General features: G+C 43.6%; 5 pseudogenes; all 5 read right to left on the bottom strand.

Annotated features, from left to right (window-relative positions):
• Positions 1–1258: 1258 nt before the first annotated feature.
• On the bottom strand, positions 1259–1377 carry LOC143957496 (5S ribosomal RNA; annotated as a pseudogene).
• Positions 1378–1690: 313 nt separating this feature from the next.
• LOC143957497 (5S ribosomal RNA) lies at positions 1691–1809 on the bottom strand (annotated as a pseudogene).
• A 3942-nt stretch (positions 1810–5751) lies between these two features.
• On the bottom strand, positions 5752–5870 carry LOC143957407 (5S ribosomal RNA; annotated as a pseudogene).
• A 321-nt stretch (positions 5871–6191) lies between these two features.
• Positions 6192–6310, bottom strand: LOC143957237 (5S ribosomal RNA; annotated as a pseudogene).
• A 4318-nt stretch (positions 6311–10628) lies between these two features.
• On the bottom strand, positions 10629–10747 carry LOC143957525 (5S ribosomal RNA; annotated as a pseudogene).
• Between the last annotated feature and the right edge of the window lie 8063 nt (positions 10748–18810).

Raw genomic sequence — 18810 nt, 5'->3', positions numbered from 1 at the left:
ACAATGCGTCTAAATTCATCATTGATGGAAAATGCCCTTCTTTCTCAACCCTAACAGATCCGACAGGGCTTTTCCAACTGCCTTTTTGGAGAGCATCGCAACGACATCATTTTCTCCATTCCATCCCCAATCCTCAAACGTTTGCCCGCCCTCAGACGGAGTTTGAGACTCTATGCAGGAGCGAAGGCCCTTTGGCCCACATTCTCTGTCAAACAGATTACCCACACTTAACCTGTCTGTCCAACTGGGAAAAGGACCTTAATTGCTCATTTTCCCCAGCACAGAGACAACGCATTATCACTTTGGCTCTCAAAATGTCGCTGTGCATGAAGATACAGGAGACAAATTTTAAACTTCTCACCAGGTGGTATTTGACACCATCAAAGCTGCAGAAATGTTTCCCCTCTTCCTCGAACATATGCTGGAGGTGTGGAGAAGAAAAGGGCACGTTGCTGCACATTTTTTGGTCCTGCCCCAGCTTGGTGGACTTCTGGACAGAGATCCGATGCATAACACAAAAATTCACAGACTTCTCCATCCAGGAAGAGGCTGCATTCTTTCTCTTGCACCATTCACAGATTCCCATTAAGAAGTACAAAAAAATCTATTTTACGGCATGTGATAAATGCAGCAAAATCCTGCATCCCTCTCTATTGGAAAAAATGTTCCCCCCCTTTCATTACTCACTGGCATAGGAAAATAGAGGACATTAAAACATTAAAAAAAATGGAGGACTTGATCCTCACATCACAAGGTAAACAAGAATTTTTTAAACAAACCTGAGACATCTGGAATACCTTTATATTCTCGCTGGAAGGATGTCGCCTGCTATCGCCTTAGTGCTCTGAGCTTTCCTTGACTGGCCCCTTGAACAGTGGCTGCCATCGTGTCTCGTCCCCTCTTCTCCTTTTCTGATCTTTCAACCCTTCTCTTTTCTGCCTTCCTCCCCTATCTCTCACCCCCTCCACCCCCTCTCTCTTTTGGAAAGAGTGGAAAATTGGGAATGACGGCCCCACACCCCCCCCCCGGATGGATTATGCCGGAGGGACCTGGGGTTTGTGTGACCCTGGATCTTGGTACAGTACTTTATCCGTGCCTCGAATCATTGTGATTGATGGAAGGCAGACTCACAGTTGCGAATATACCTGTATCAAGTATTGTTCAGCTGCTTTTTGCTCTGTATTTCTCTGTTGCATTATGTACTCGGGGGACCGTCTTCCCCTATTTGGAGAAAAAATTATATTTGAAAAAAAAAAGAAGCCTACGACACCTGGTATTCCCAGGCGGTCTCCCATCCAGGCATTAACCAGGCCCAACCCTGCTTAGCCTCCAAGATCAGATGAGATGGAACAGATTCAGGGTGATGTGGCCGTAGCCAATATCTTCAGGCACTCTCAACTCTCTTGACAAACACCAAGATTGTCACCTTGGAAACAAGCGGAAAAAAATAGGTCAACGGCAACAACATAAAAAGAAGCCTACGGCATCTGGAAATCCCAGGCGGTCTCCCATCCAGGTACTAAACTGGTCCCAACGCTGCTTAGCCTCTGAGATCAGATGAGATTGGGCTCTTTCAGGGTGGTGTGGCCGCAGGAGATTTCTTCAGGCACTCTCAACCTTGACTAACGCCAATATGGTCACCTTGGGAAACAAACAAAAAAATCAAGTCAACGCCAACAACATGAGAAGAAGTCTACAGCATCTAGTATTCCCAGGTGGTCTCCCATCCAGGTATTAACAAGGCCCGACCCTGTTTAGTCTCTGAGATCAGACGAGATCTGGTGCTTTCAGGGTTATGTGGCCATAGACGAGCTCTTCAGGCACTCTCAACCCACCTGACAAACACCAAGATGGTCACCTTGGTAAACAAACAAAAAAAAAAAAACAACAAATCAACGCCAACAACATAAAAAGAAGCCTTCAGCACCTAGTATTCCCAGGTGGTCTCCAATCCAGGTACTAGCAATGCCCGACCCTGTTTAGCCTCTGAGATCAGAGGAGATCGGGCGCTTTCAGGCTTATGTGCCCATAGGCAATCTCTTTGGGCACTCTCAACCCTCTTGACAAATGCCAAGATAGTCACCTTGGGAAACAAGCGGAAAAAAAAACAGGTCAATGTCAACAACATAAAAAGAAGACTACGGCACCTGGTATTCCAAAGCCATCTCCCATCCAGGGACTAACTGGGCCCAACCCTTCTTAGCCTCAGAGATGAGAAGAGATAGGGCTCTTTCAGGGTGATGCTGCTGTAAGCGAACTCTTTGGGCACTCTCAACCCTCTTGACAAATGCCAAGATGGTCACCTTGGGAAACAAGCGAAAAAAAACTAAAAACTAATCAACGCCAACAACATAAAAAAAATCCTACAATAACTGGTATTCCCAGGTGGTCTCCCATCCAGGTACTAACCAGGCCTGACTCTTCTTAGCCTCCAAGATCAGATGAGATTGGGTGCTTTCAGAGTGCTCGGACTCTTTCCCCATCACTAATGGGACGAGGCAGGGGTGCCCTCTGTCTCCCCTAATTTTTATTCTGACACTGGAACCACTTATGTGTCACGTTCGGAATGACCCGAATATTACTGGCATATCCAAAATTGCGGCGTTTGCTGACGATCTAATTTTTTTCGTCTCCAATCCACACATTTCGCTTCCCAATATACTCGCGGCTCTCCGGCGATACGGCAGCCTATCAAACTATAAAATCAATTGCACCATCGGCTGTATTGAATATATCGGTCCCGGATGGTGAGGCCAAGAGGCTACGCTCCGCTTTTCCATTCTACTGAGCTGAAAAATCTATACGTTACCTGGGCGTTGACATCGCAGCGGATTTGGCGCAATTGTACCCGCTTAATTTTGTCCCTCTCCTGGATAGACTGAAATCTGATTTGGGAAACTGGCATGCTTTAACACTGACCTGGTTCGGGCGCTGTAATGCATTCAAAATGACGGCCCTCCCACGGATCTTATACTTGTTCCAGACATTACCGATCCGGTTACCCCCAATTTTTTTCAGACAACTGCAGGTGCTGCTCCGGGACTTTATTTGGGCGCGCAAACCGCCCAGAGCCCGTTTGCAATTGCTTGCCAGACCAAAGGACAAGGGGGGTCTGGGTCTCCCAGATCTGAGACAATACTACAGAGCGACTCTGCTAGCGAGAGTCGTTGATTGGCATTGTAATGGCCCACACAAGCAGTGGGTGGAGATGGAGATTGAGGATGGATCCATTCCCCTATTGACCTCCCCGTGGCTCCTGTCCTCCCTACCAAAAGACCTCAGAGATCAACCCGTAGTGGGAGCTACGTTGGCTGTTGTGCGGAGGTTGTTCCGCTGCACACACATTGATCCCCTGCCGTCACCAATGACTCCGGTTGTAGGTAATCCAGACTTCCCACCGGGATTTACCAACAAGAAACTGCGACAGTTAACAGTGGTGGGGAAACAGCATCTGGGAGAGGTGTGGCCCTCGGGAGGGCTCCCGACCACGCAAACTGTCGCCGAGCTTTCTGACCCTCCGCTTGACTTGTTTAGTGCTTATCAACTTCGTCACTTTCTTCTGGCCATACAAAGGGCCCCCTACACTCCTAGAGACCTGACGCCCTATGAATCCATCTGTCACAAAAAGGAACATGTGCGACACACCCTCTCCCTCCTGTACAACCTATTAAGTAGTCAGGAGGAGGAGTCGACCCCACCATTTATCCACAAATGGGAGAGGGACTTTGGCATCACATTTACCCCACAACAGATAGGGAAGATCCTGACATTAGTACATAAAGCTTCCATCGCAAACCAATATCAAGAATCAGGATATAAGATAGTCTCACGCTGGTATAGAGTCCCATACCTTCTGAATAAAATGAATAGATCGATCCCGGATGTTTGTTGGAGGTGCATTTCAGATACGGGGACCATGGGACACATTTTCTGGGCATGCCCGGCCTTGAGGAACTTTTGGGTGGAGGTGACCGGGACGATAAAAACTCTCAGAAATGTAGATATCGCAGACAACCCAGCAGCGTGCCTTCTACACTTGACCGAACAGCCTGTTCGAAAATACAAAAAAACCCTCACGATGCAACTCCTGAATGCCGCCCGGGCCTGCATTCCCACACTGTGGAGGCAGCCTCAGCCCCCATCCAAGGTGCTGTGGTATTCAAAAGTCAATCATATTCTCCGGATGGAAGAATTGACCGTCACCCTTCACAACACTGAAGAGGCATTTAGTGTTACATGGAGGCCCTGGAGGTATTTTACTGGTACTTGAGACTACATTCGGGAGGTGAGCAGCGCCCCTGTCCCAGAAAAAGACTGAACATCTAACGTTTACCTACGTAGGCCATGTCTGCCCTGGGTGGCATTCCCCCCCCTCCCTTTTTGTCTTTATTTTTCTATTTTTCCCCGCCGCCACCCCCCCCCCCCCTCCTCTCTCTCCGTCTTTGCACTCTCTTCTTCCCCCGTCCTCCCTTTTGACTATGTCTTGTCTCCTTACTAGCCTTTGGGACCCAGAAGAACCCCAGGGTTCTGGACACGACCGGCTCATATTTTACTCTGGTTCACATAGGTCATGATAAGCTGGCTCGCTGTGGTCCCAGTTGTTCTCCATGATTACATTTGTCCGAACGGAGCTGCATTAGTTATACTGTACTACATGTCCGAGGTGGGGTTTCTCTCTTTTCTGCATGAAACTCTAGGACTCCCCTCTGAGAACCCAGAGTTATTTGGCTGCCTATTTTTTGTTACCATGTAATTGTGAGCCTGGGTCATGCTGTATGGTTGACTGTTATATTTATGTTGTTCTACTTATACTTAATAAAAGAATAAAACAAAAAAAAAAAAATAAGTCAATGCCAACAACTTAAAAAAAAAGCCTATGGCATCGAGAAATCCCAGGCGGTCTCCCATCCAGGTACTAACCAGGTCCCAACCCTGCTTAGCCTCTGAGATCAAATGAGATTTGGCTCTTTCAGGGTGATGCAGCCATTGTAGATTTTTTCAGGCACGCTCAACCCTCTTGACAAACGCCAAGATGGTCACCTTGGGAAACAAACAAAAAAAACAAGTCAACGCCAACAACATAAAAAGAAGCCTACCGCACCTAGTATTTCCAGGCGGTCTCCCATCCAGGTATTAACAAGGCGCGACCCTTTCTAGCCTCTGAGATCAGCGGAGATTGGGCGCTTTCAGGGTGATGTGCCCATAGGCAATCTCTTTGGGCACTCTCATCCCTCTTGAAAAATGCCAAGATAGTCACCTTGAGATACAAGCGAAAAAAAACAGGTCAATGTCAACAACATAAAAAGAAGAATACGGCACCTGGTATTCCAACGCCATCTCCCATCCAGGTACTAACTAGGCCCAACCCTTCTTAGCCTCAGAGAAGAGAAGAGATAGGGCTCTTTCAGGGTGATGCTGCTGTAAGCGATCTCTTTGGGCACTCTCAACCCTCTTGACAAATGCCAAGATGGTCACCTAGGGAAACAAGCAAAAAAAAAAAAAAACTAATCAACGCCAACAACATAAAAAGAAGTCTACGACACCTGGTATTCCCAGGCGGTCTCCCATACAGGTACTAACAAGGCCCGACTCTTCTTAGCCTCCAACATCAAACGAGAACGGGTGCTTTCAGGGTGATGTGCCCGTAGGCAATCTCTTCAGGCACTTTCAACCCTCTTGACAAACGCCAAGATGGTCACCTTGGGAAACAAGTGAAAAAAAAAACAGGTCAAGGCCAACAACATAAAAGGAAGCCTACAGCACCTAGTATTCCCAGGTGGTCTCCAATCCAGGTACTAGCAAGGCCCAACCCTGTTTAGCTTCTGAGATCAGAGGAGATCGGGCGCATTCAGGGTTATGTGCCCATAGGCAATCTCTTTGGGCATTCTCAACCCTCTCGACAAATGCCAAGATAGTCACCTTGAGATACAAGCGAAAAAAAACAGGTCAATGTCAACAACATAAAAAGAAGAATACGGCACCTGGTATTCCAACGCCATCTCCCATCCAGGTAGCCACTAGGCCCAACCCTTCTTAGCCTCAGAGAAGAGAAGAGATAGGGCTCTTTCAGGGTGATGCTGCTGTAAGCGATCTCTTTGGGCACTCTCAACCCTCTTGACAAATGCCAAGATGGTCACCTTGGGAAACAAGCAAAAAAAAAAAAAAATAATCAACGCCAACAACTTAAAAGAAGCCTGCAATAACTGGTATTCCCAGGTGGTCTCCCATCCAGGTACTAACCAGGCCCGACTCTTCTTAGCCTCCAAGATCAGATGAGATTGGGTGCTTTCAGAGTGATGTGGCCATAGGCAATCTCTTCAGGCACTCTCAACCCTCTTGACAAACACCAAGATGGTCACTTTGGGAAACAAGCGGAAAAAAAACAGGTCAACGCCAACAACATAAAAAGAAGTCTATGACACCTGGTATTCCCAAGCAGTCTCCCATCCAGGTACTAACAAGGCCCGACTCTTCTTAGCCTCCAACATCAAACGAGATTGGGTGCTTTCAGGGTGATGTGCCCGTAGGAAATCTCTTCAGGCACTTTCAACCCTCTTGACAAACGCCAAGATCGTCACCTTGGGAAACAAGCAAAAAAAATAAAAATAAGTCGGAAGCTAGAGACAATACGGCCCGAGTCCTCAATTTAATCCATGCGGCGCATGTACAGGGAAGGCCCTTGCTTATGTTGTCAATGGACGTGGAAAAGGCCTTTGACAGGGTGGCCTGGCACTTTATGCAGGCCACCCTGGAACATATACGTGTTGGCCCCAACAGGATGAGCTGGGTAATGTCGCTTTACTCCACGCCGTCGGCAGCGGGTGAACGAGTGGTGCTCGGACTCTTTCCCCATTACTAATGGGACGAGGCAGGGGTGCCCTCTGTCTCCCCTAATTTTAATTCTGACACTGGAACCACTTATGTGTCACGTTCGGAATGACCCGAATATTACTGGCATATCCAAACCCTCGGCACACCATAAAATTGTGGCGTGCGCTGACAATCTAATTTTTTCCGTCTCCAATCCACACATTTTGCTTCCCAATATACTTGCGTCTCTACAGCGATACGGCAGCCTATCAAACTATAAAATCAATTGCGCCAAGTCAGCTGTATTGAATATATCGGTCTCGGATGGTGAGGCCAAGAGGCTCCGCTCCGCTTTTCCATTCTACTGGGCTGAAAAATCTATACGTTACCTGGGCGTTTACATCGCAGCGGATTTAGCGCAATTGTACCCGCTTAATTTTGTCCTTCTCCTGGATAGACTGAAATCTGATTTGGGAAACTGGCATGCTTTAACACTGACCTGGTTCGGGCGCTGTAATGCATTCAAAATGACGGCCCTCCCGCGGATCTTATACATGTTCCAGACATTACCGATCCGGTTATCCCCAATTTTTTTCAGACAACTGCAGGTGCTGCTCCGGGACTTTATTTGGGCGCGCAAACCGCCCAGAGCCCGTTTGCAATTGCTTGCCAGACCAAAGGACAAGGGGGGTCTGGGTCTCCCAGATCTCAGACAATACTACAGAGTGACTCTGCTAGCGAGAGTCGTTGATTGGCATTCTAATGGCCCACAAAAGCAGTGGGTGGAGATGGAGATTGAGGATGGATCCATTCCCCTATTGACCTCCCCGTGGCTCTTGTCCTCCCTACCAAAAGACCTCAGAGGTCACCCCGTAGTGGGAGCTACGTTGGCTGTTGTGCGGAGGTTGTTCCGCTGCACACACATTGCTCCCCTGCCATCACCAATGACTCCGGTTATAGCTAATCCAGACTTCCCACCGGGATTTACCAACAAGAAACTGCGACAGTTGACAGTGGTGGGGAAACAGCGTCTGGGAGAGGTGTGGCCCTCGGGAGGGCTCCCGACCACGCAAACTGTCGCCGAGCTTTCTGACCCTCCGCTTGACTTGTTTAGTGCTTATCAACTTCGTCACTTTCTTCTGGCCATACAAAGGGCCCCCTACACTCCTAGAGACCTGACACCCTATGAATCCATCTGTCACAAAAGGGAACCTGTGCGACACACCCTCTCCCTCCTGTACAACCTATTGAGTAGTCAGGAGGAGGAGTCGACCCCCACCATTTATCCACAAATGGGAGAGGGACTTAGGCATCACATTTACCCCACAACAGATAGGGAAGATCCTGACCTTAGTACATAAAGCTTCCATCGCAAACCAATATCAAGAATCAGGATACAAGATAGTCTCACGCTGGTATAGAGTCCCATACCTTCTGAATAAAATGGATAGATCGATCCCGGATGTTTGTTGGAGGTGGAATTCAGATACGGGGACCATGGGACACCTTTTCTGGGAATGCCCGGCCTTGAGGAACTTTTGGGTTCCCAGCAGCGTGCCTTCTACACTTGACTGAACAGCCTGTTCGAAAATACAAAAAAACCCTCACGATGCAACTCCTGAATGCCGCCCAGGCCTGCATTCCCGCACTGTGGAGGCAGCCTCAGCTCCCATCCAAGGTGCTGTGGTATTCCAAAGTCAATCATATTCTCCGGATGGAAGAATTGACCGCCACCCTTCACAACACTGAAGAGGCATTTAGTGTTACATGGAGGCCCTGGAGGTATTTTACTGGTACTCGAGACTACATTCGGGAGATGAGCAGTGCCTCTGTCCCAGAAAACGACTGAACATCTAACGTTTACCTACGTAGGCCATGTCTGCCCTGCTCCCTTTTTGTCTTTATTTTTCTTTTTTTCCCCGCCGCCATCCCCCCACCTCCTCTCTCTCCGTCTTTGCACTCTCTTCTTCCCCCGTCCTCCCTTTTGACTATGCCTTGTCTCCTTACTAGCCTTCGGGACCCAGAAGAACCCCAGGGTTCTGGACATGACCAGCTCATATTTTACTCTGGTTCACGTAGGTCGTGATAAGCTGGGTCGCTGTGGTCCCAGTTGTTCTCCATGATTACATTTGTCTGAAGGGAGCTGCACTACTCCGTTACTCAGTACTACTGTACTACATGTCGGAGGTGGGGTTTCTCTCTTTTCTGCATGAAACTGTAGGACTCCCCTCTGAGAACCCAGAGTTATTTGGCTGCCTATTTTTTGTTACCATGTAATTGTGACTCTGGGTCATGCTGTATGGTTGACTGTTATATTTATGTTCTACTTAATAAAAGAATAATAAAAATAAAAAAAATAAGTCAATGCCAACAACTTAAAACTAAAGCCTATGGCATCGAGAAATCCCAAGCGGTCTCCCATCCAGGTACTAACCAGGTCCCAACCCTGCTTAGCCTCTGAGATCAAATGCACGCTCAACCCTCTTGACAAACGCCAAGATGGTCACCTTGGGAAACAAACAAAAAAAACAAGTCAACGCCAACAACATAAAAAGAAGCCTGCGGCATTTGGAAAACCCAGGCGGTCTCCCATCCAGGTACAAACCAGGCCCAACCCTGCTTAGCCTCTGAGACCAAACGAGATTGGGCGCTTTCAGGGTGTTGTGCCCGTAGGCAATTTCTTTGTGCACTCTCAACCCTCTTGACAAATGCCAAGATTGGGAAACAAGGGAAAAAAAACAGGTCAAAGCCAACAACATAAAAAGAATCCTACGCCATCCGGTACTCCCAGGCGATCTCCCAATCAAGACACTAACCAGGCCAGATCCTTCTATGTCACCTGGTCTTCCCAGGCAGTCTCCCATCCAGGTACTAACCAGGCCTGACGCTGCTAAGCCTCTGAAATCAGACGAGATCGGGTGCTTTCAGGGTGATGTGGCCGTAAGCGTTCTCTTCAAGACACACCCAACCCTCTTGACAAACGCCAAGATGGTCGCCTTGAGAAACAAGCGAAAAAAATAGTTCAAAGCCAACAACATAAAAAGAAGCCTATGGCACCTGGTATGTCCAGGCGGTATCCCATCTAGGTACTAATCAGGCCCGACACTGTTTAGCCTCTGAGATCAGATGAGATTGGGCGCTTTCAGGGTGATGGGGCCGTAGGTGATCTCTTTGGGCACTCTCAACCCTCTTGTTAAACGCCAAGATGGTCACCTTGGGAAACAAGCGAAAATAAACAGGTAAACGCCAACAACATAAAAATAAGCCTACGGCACCTGGTATTCACAGATGGTCTCCCATACAGGTATTGACCAGGCCGTACACTCCGAGATCAGATGAGATTGTGCGCTTTCAGGGTGATGTGGCCATAGGTGTTCTATTTAGACACTCTCAACCCTCTTGACAAATACCAAGATGGTTATCTTGGGAAACAAGTGAAAAAAAACAGGTCAACGCCAACAACATAGACCCTGGCGGTCTCCCATCTGACCCAAAACCTGCTTAGCCTCTGAGATCGGGCGCTTTCAGGGTGATGTGACCTCAGGCGAACGCTTTGGGACATACTCAAAACTCTTGACTGATGCTAAAATGGTCAAAGCCAACAATATAAAAAGATTCCTACGGCACCTTTAATTAGGTACTATCCAGGCCGGACCCTGCTTAGCCTTTGAGATCAGATGAGATCAGGCGCTTTCAGGGGGATGTGGCCGTAGGAGATTTCTTTGGGCTCTCTCAGCCCTCTTGACAAATGCCAAGATGATCACCTTGGGAAATAAGCGGAAAAAAAAAAACATGTCAACGCCAACAACATAAAAAGAATCCTACGGCACCTGGTATTCCCAGTTGGTCTCCCATCCAGTTACTAATCAGGCCCGACAATGCTTAGCCTCCGAGATCAGACAAGATCAGGCACTTTCAAGGTGATGGGGCCATAGGCGATCTCTTCGGGCACTCTCAACCATCTTGACAAACGCCAACATGGTCATCTTGGGAAACAAGCGAAAAAAAACAAGTCATTGCCAACATTGGAGGCTAAGCAGGGTTGGGCAATCAGTTTCCTTGCCTGAAATAGGCATCTCAGAACTGCCATCTGGCTACTTCCCGGGTTTCCAACTCCTTCAACTAATCCCAGGAGACAATACTTTGCCTCCATCCTGGTGGAGGTTCCAAACACCCGATCAATGGTTCCTGTCACCTCTGTCCAGTAGCGGATCAACTTCGGGCATCTCCAAAACATGTGCATCATGTCTCCCCCCATGTTCCCGCACCGGGGCAACTTGCGTCCGGCCGTTCGGCCAAACTGAAAAAGTTTACGAGGAGCATAATAGGTTCTATATAATAAGAACAGATGTGACATCCTCTGTGAGGAGAGCCACAATTCACCACAGGCAGGATTCCTGTGGCCAATTATAGCTCAGGGGGGTTTAGTACACACCCCACACTATATAAGGACGCCAGCGCGGCGGCCTTGTATAGTGTGTTGCGGTGGTCAGGGAAAGAGGACGATAGGCAGGGACAGTGTCTTTTCTGCTTGGGAACCTGGCACTGTTACAGTGGGTGTTATGTGCCTCCTGCACAGTACACACCTGAAGCTACCCTTTATTACTGGTGTTCAATTTCTGCAATACATGCATCTGCAGTGCAGAAGTTAGAGTGGGTGTTGTGTGCCTCCTGCACAGTATACACCTTATTGCTGGTGTTCTGTTTCTGTAATACAGGAACCTAGCACTGTTACAGTGCTAGGGTGTACAGAGAAGCTGGTATATATAGAAGACTACAGCATACAGAAGAAAGGCTAGTGAATACAGAATACAGACTCGTGTATGTAGATAGGCTTGAGTATACAGAGATGCTAGAGTAAACAGTGAGGCTGGGGTACACAGAGAGGCTAGTTTAAAGAGAGGCTAGTATATACAAAGATGTTAGTGTATATAGAGAGGTTAGTGTATAGAGAGAGTCGAGTGTATACAGAAAGGACAGTGCATATAGAGAAGCTAGTGTATACAGAAGACAGGCTTGGGTATACATCAAAGCTGACATTCTATACAGAAGACTGGGTAGTGTATACAGAGAGTCTAGTGGGTACAGAAGACAGGCTGGTGTATTCTAGCTAGTTTTTACAGTCTAGTGTATACAGAAGACAGGCTGTGGTATACAGAGAGTTTAGTGTATTCAGAGAGTCTAGTGTATACAGTCGGCGAGTGTATACATAAGACTGGCTAGTTTACACAGTGTTTACAGAGATGCAAGGGTGTACAGAGAAGCTGGTATATATAGAAGACTACATCCTACAGAAGAAAGGCTAGTGAATACAGAATACAGACTCGTGTATGCAGATAGGCTTGAGTATACAGAGATGCTAGAGTAAACAATGAGGCTGGGGTACACAGAGAGGCTAGCTTAAAGAGAAGCTAATATATACAAAGATGTTAGTGTATATAGAGAGGTTAGTGTATAGAGAGTCGAGTGTATACAGTTAGGACAGTGCATATAGAGAGACTAGTGTATACAGAAGACAGGCTTGGGTATACATCCAAGCTGACAGTGTATACAGAAGACTGGGTAGTGTATACAGAGATTCTAGTGGGTACAGAAGGTGTATTCTAGCTGGTTTTTACAGTCTAGCATATACAGAAGACAGGCTGTTGTATACAGAGGGTTTATTGTATTACAGAGATGCAAGGGTGTACAGAGAAGCTAGTATATATAGAAGACTACAGCATACAGAAGAAAGGCTAGTGAATACAGAATAAAGGCTGGCTTCTACGGGCTTCAGAACACTATCTAGGGTATATAGAGAGGCTAGATTATACAGAGAGGCTAGTGCATAGAGTGAAGCTATTGTATATAGAAGCCTGGTTAGTGTATACAGAGAAGCTAGTGTGTACAGAAGAAAGGCTAGACAGGCTATAAAGAGAGACAAGTTTTTACAGAAGACAGTTTGGGGCTTCAGAACACTATCTAGGGTATATAGAGATGCTAGTTTATACAGAGAGACTAATGTCAGGCTAGAGCATACAGAAGACAGAAGACGGGCTAGTGTATTCAGAACATAGGCTAGTGTATATCGAAGACAGGCTATTGTATGCAGAAGACCGGCTAGTGTAAACATGCTGGTGTATATAGAGAGGCTAGTGAATTTAGAGGGTAAGCTAAGTGATAACAGAAGACAATCTCTGCTATACGAAGACCTTTCATCATTTCATCTAGCTCACATCTCTAATGGAGTTTGTCTCATTGCCATGTTATGCCTTTTCATTCTTATGCTAAATATAGATCACTACACGATTTTAATCATCCACATCAAGCATGCAATAAAACTATCATACATCAAAATAAACCACGTACTCTTTTGCTCTATTTTGCATATTTGTAATTCTCCACATCAACTGTCACATTGAAATATGGTGTGTCGGGACACACCATCCTGACTTATTTTTCTTTATTTCTTATTAGAAATAGAGAGTACTATCTCAAAATCCGCTTAAATCTATTCACTTCGATGAGTTCTACCGCTAATTGTACGGTAATGCAAAATGTTCACAAAACCATCCATTTGCTACCAGACATTCTGCACATACTAAGAGTAATGTAACTCTCGCTCGCTAACGATGTAAACAGTTTTATTGCTTTTCTGACATTAACCGAGTATCTCTGACATTAACTGAGTATCTCTCTGCACTATCTATCTAACTGTCTTAATAATAAAAATAATGGGATTGTGTAATGCAAAGATCAACTAGCTTTCTCATTGGTACCGGCATATCCTTTAAATTTAGACTAACGCAACTATTTCTCGGCCATTTTCAAGCTAAGCTTTCAATCTCTTACCTTTGAACAGCGATACTTCCTCCCTACAATATTAAGCCATTTAAATGTCCTATTGGTCGCCTATATTATACAACTCTCTGAAAAGCCTATATGTAGAGAATAAAACTAGTCTTACATCTTAATAAAACAGTTTTATTGCTCAACCAGTATCAGCTGTCATGACAAATAAACGTTTCCACTGTTTGACTCTATTTTCTGTATTACTTCTTTTTCTCCACTTTAACTGTCACAGTTAAAACACAGTGACAAAACCGCAGCAAAATGTGAGAAAAGCAGTGTAAGCCGTCTTTCTGCCATATGCTTCAGAAAATTAATGTACCGCTTTTAAATCCATATCAATTCCACATAACCGTGAACCGTCTTACAATTTTAATATTTACTGATAGCAATTACTGATATTAATTTATGACTATACCAGTGGAAAAGAACCGCGTAATGAAATTAATCATAATCTCAGCGTTAATTTAGCTGATAAATTTACGATTTTCTCAACGATTTACTCAACGATTTAAATTTAGATTTTTTTCATTCTAAGTCTATTTAATCTTAAATAATTTATACTATATTCTACTGTACTCTTAAATTATGTACTGTTGTTCTGTATTTTAGCCGTGCTCATATTTCGTTTTATGTTGCAACCATCGAATCTCATTGCTATTCCGACATTCTGCCTTAATGAGAATATTACTTTGCAACTATCCCTTGATCCCTTTTGTGTATTCACTTTATCTCGACCTATATATATATTGACAGTCAGTCAATATTTTCCTAATTTGTTTTGCTATAATTATTATTATTATATTATAGAGATTACTAACTATAAATCATTGTAAACCTAACCATAGTTATAATGTCTACAGCTAATTTTACGTTAAAGCAAAATTCACACAAAACCATCTTTTTAAAACCTTTACACATTAAGAGTAATGCAACCATCTCTCGCTACCTGTATGCAATAGGATTCTCTTTCCAGTGGAAACGGAAAACAGTCAGTGTAAGCCGTCTTCGTGCGCAACAAAATTAATGGAACGATTTACACGTTGGAATTTGCAAGGTACGTCAATTTACTCTTAAATAATGTACCTTTGCATTTATCCCTTGACTTTGCAACTATCCTTTGATCCCTTTTGTGTATTCACTATATCTCGACCTATACATAGTGCCTCAATATTTTCCTAATTTGTTTTGCTATACTTATTATTATTATTTTATAGAGATTACTATCTCTAAATCATTGTAACAAGTTATAATGTCTACAGCTAATTTTACGTTAAAGCAAAAGTCACACAAAACCATCTTTTTAAAACCTTTTACACACTGCACATTAAGAGTAATGCAACCATCTCTCGCTACCTCTATGCAATAGGATTCTCTTTCTGACTCTATTTTGTGTATTACTTCTTCTCCACATTAACTGTATTAACTGTCACACTGATGCAAAGCATAGCAATACAGTTTGATTACATTAATAACACATAATGCAACTATTTTACATTCACATCATGCATACATCCTAATGTAAGCTGTCGTTCACTATTAATGTTCATGGTTACTGATAAATTATGCCGATAAATAGTGGAAACGGAATACAGTCAGTGTAAGCCGTCTTCGTGCGTAACAAAATTAATGGAACGATTTACACGTTGGAATTTTCAAGCTACGTCAATTTACTCTTAAATACCCTTTAGCTGCTCACACTTTGCTGTATGTAGCCGCGTTTACATGTAAGTAACCAATGGGGATTGACATTTCATGTCCATCTCACATCTCTAATGCAATTTGTTTCTTTGCCATGTCATACTTTGCCAGTAATTATACTTTCTCACCCGATAGAAACATACATGATGATTCATGATTACAGCAATCATCTCATCTAATTGCTATTCCGACATTCTGCCTTGGTATTACTTTGCAACGCTCTATTGAACAATGTAAAGGTAAGCTAGATATTTTGTGTATTTCCACTTAAACTCGACCAATATATACTGTCTCAATATTATCCTTTCTAATTTTGCTAAATTCGATTATAGAGTTTGCTATGTCTAAATCCAGGTTACGTATACTGCTAATTTTAGGATAATACAAAACCATCTTATTGCTTCTTTACACGCTGCATATATTAAGAGTAATACAATGCTACCGATGTGAACAGTTTGATTGCTCTTCTCACATTTAGCTGGTATCTCTCTGCTATAGGAAATTTGTACCACAACGATCACTCATCTAATATCAGTTCACTCAGTGCTACCGGGATAACTTTTACATTTAGAGTAATGAAATTATTTCTCAGTCATTTTGGAGCTACTGCAACTAACGCTTCCGATTTCTTTTAAACTGCAATACTTAATCTCTGCAATATTAAGTAATATTTAGCTGCTTAGCTCACACATTTTGCTGTCTGTAGCCGCGTTAACTGTATTAATGGTTACATGTAAATAACCAATGGGGAATGACATTTCATGTCTATCTCACATCTCTAATGCAATTTGACTCTTTGCCATTGTCATACTTTGCCAGTTATTATACTTACTCATCCTTAAAGACACGTAAGGATTCTGAAAAACGATAGAATTTTCATGATTACAGCAATCATCTCATCTAATTGATATTCCGACATTCTGCTTTGGTATTAATTTGCAACGCTCTATTGAACAATGTAAAGGTAAGCTAGATATTTTGTGTATTTCCACTTAAACTCGACATTTATATACTGTCTCAATATTATCCGTTCTAATTTTGCTAAATTAGATTGTAGAGTTTGCTATGTCTAAATCCAAGTTACCTACTGATCTTTATTACGTATACTGCTAATTTTAGGGTAAAACAAAACCATCTTATTGCTTCTTTGCACGCTGAACATATTAAGAGTAATGCAATGCTACCGTGAACAGTTTAATTGCTCGTCTCACATTTAGCTGGTATCTCTCTACTATAGGAAACTGAATTTGTACCAAAACGATCCCTCATCTAATATCAGTCCACTCAGTGCTACCGGGATAACTTTTACATTTAGAGTAATGAAATGATTTCTCAGTCATTTTAGACCTACTGCAACTAACGCTTCCGATCTCATTTCGACTGCAATACTTAATCTCTGCTATTGCAGAATATTTAGCTGCTTAGCTCACACTTTGCTGTACGTAGCCGTGGGGATTGGCATTTCATCTCTAATTCATATTCACATTTCTTATGCAGTTTGTTTTTTTGCCATGTCATCCTCTGTTAGTTATTATGCTTTCTCATCCTTGTGCTATATGTGGGGTATATTCACTACATGATTAAAGACACGTGATGAACCTGATTGATAAAAACCTACACACGTCGTTGCTGTTATTTCGTGTATTTCCACTTAAACCCGACCTGTATATACTGTCTCAATATTAATTTTAGAGTTATTTTGCTATATTTATTATTAGTATAAACAGATTACTATCTCTAAATCCTGGCTAAACCAGCTCACACTAAACCATCTAATTTCTACCTTACACGCAGCACATATTAACATATTAACATTTAGCCGGTATCTCTCTGCAATAGTAAACGAAATGTGTAGATCACTCATCTAATATCGTCTTTTCAGTGCTACCGGAACAACTTTTAAATTTAGAGTAATGCAACGATTTCTCAGTTTTATGAAGCTACTTCAACTAACGCTTTGGATCTCTTTCCTGATAAATTACGCTCTGCAATATTAAGCCATGTAAATTGTCTATTTGGTCTGCTAACAATGCTATGTATAATAATACAAATCTTTCTAAAGCAATATCGTCTCACTGCAATACTTACACTCTGCATAATATATATGAATATTGCGAATAATGATAATAATGCTAATAATAAAGTCGTCTAAAACTCTGCTATAAGTAGATAATAAAACTATCTTACATCAAAATAAACCATGTACTGCCAAACCAATAACGGCCAATTACTTAACGGCTATCAGTCAATGACTTAACAAAATAACTTAAATGTTCTCCACATTAACTGTCACATTGATATCACCACTGACAACACACCACTTTTTAACAGCACCAAAATATGAAAAAAGCACTTTACATGTTTCAGAAGTAGTTGCATTAGAAAAAAATTACGTCCTCTGTGTACACCAGCCACTCAATATAGACTAGCCTCTCTGTCTTCTGTATACACGTGCCCGTAATCTATATACAATAGCCTGCCTTCTTTTTACAATAGTCTAGGTGTCCCAGCCTCTCTGCATACACTAGCCTCACTGAATTCCCCAGACTGTCTTCTGTATACACAAGCCTATCTGTTAAAAAAAATAGCCGGTCTTCTGCATACTCTAGCCTCTCTGTATCTCTCTGGATTCCCTAGCCTCCATCTCTGCATACCTAGGACCTTCCTCTGTATAATCAAGCCTATCTGTATACACTAGCCTGTCTTTTGTACAAATTAGCTTCTCTGTAGCCGGTCTTCTGTATACAAGAGCCTCACTGTCTACTCTTGGTTGTCTTTTGTATACACTAGCATCTCTTTATACATTAGCTCTCTGTATACCCAAGCCTCTCTGTATACACTAGTCCACCGGTATACACTAGCAAGTCTGCATACACTAGTCTCTCTTTGTAACCCAACTTCTCTCTCTGTATACCTTAGCCTCCATCTCTGCATACCCAGGACGTTCTTCTCTATAATCTAGCCTATGTGTATACACTAGCCGGTATTCTGTAGACATTAGCCTCCCTGTATAAACTAGCTGGTCTACTGTATACACTAGTCCGTCTGTATACACTAGCAAGCCTGCATACACTAGCCTCTCTGTGTAACCCAGCCTCCATCTCTGCATACCCAGGACGTTCTTCCGTATAATCTAGCCTATCTGTATAATCTAGCCTATCTGTATACACTAGCCTGTCTTTTGTACACATTTGCCTCTCTGTATAAACTAACCGGTCTTCTGTATACACTAGTCCGCCTGTATACACTAGCAAGTATGCATACTCTAGCCTCTCTCTCTGTATACCCTAGCCTCCATCTCTGCATACCCAGGAAGTTCTTCTGTATAATCTAGCCTATCTGTATACACTAGCCTGTATTTTGTACACATTAGCCTCTCTGTATAAACTAGCCGGTCCTCTGTATACACTAGTCCGTCTGTATACACTAGCAAGTCTGTGTAACCAAGCCTCTCTCTCTGCATACCCTAGC

Source organism: Lithobates pipiens, unplaced genomic scaffold (assembly GCF_037356315.1).
Source record: "Lithobates pipiens isolate NorthernLeopardFrog02 unplaced genomic scaffold, aLitPip1_a1.2 Scaffold_52, whole genome shotgun sequence".
NCBI classification, from domain to species: Eukaryota; Metazoa; Chordata; class Amphibia; order Anura; family Ranidae; genus Lithobates; species Lithobates pipiens.
The sequence above is the reverse complement of the archived record's forward strand: the minus strand, read 5'-3'. Positions and strand labels throughout refer to the sequence as shown.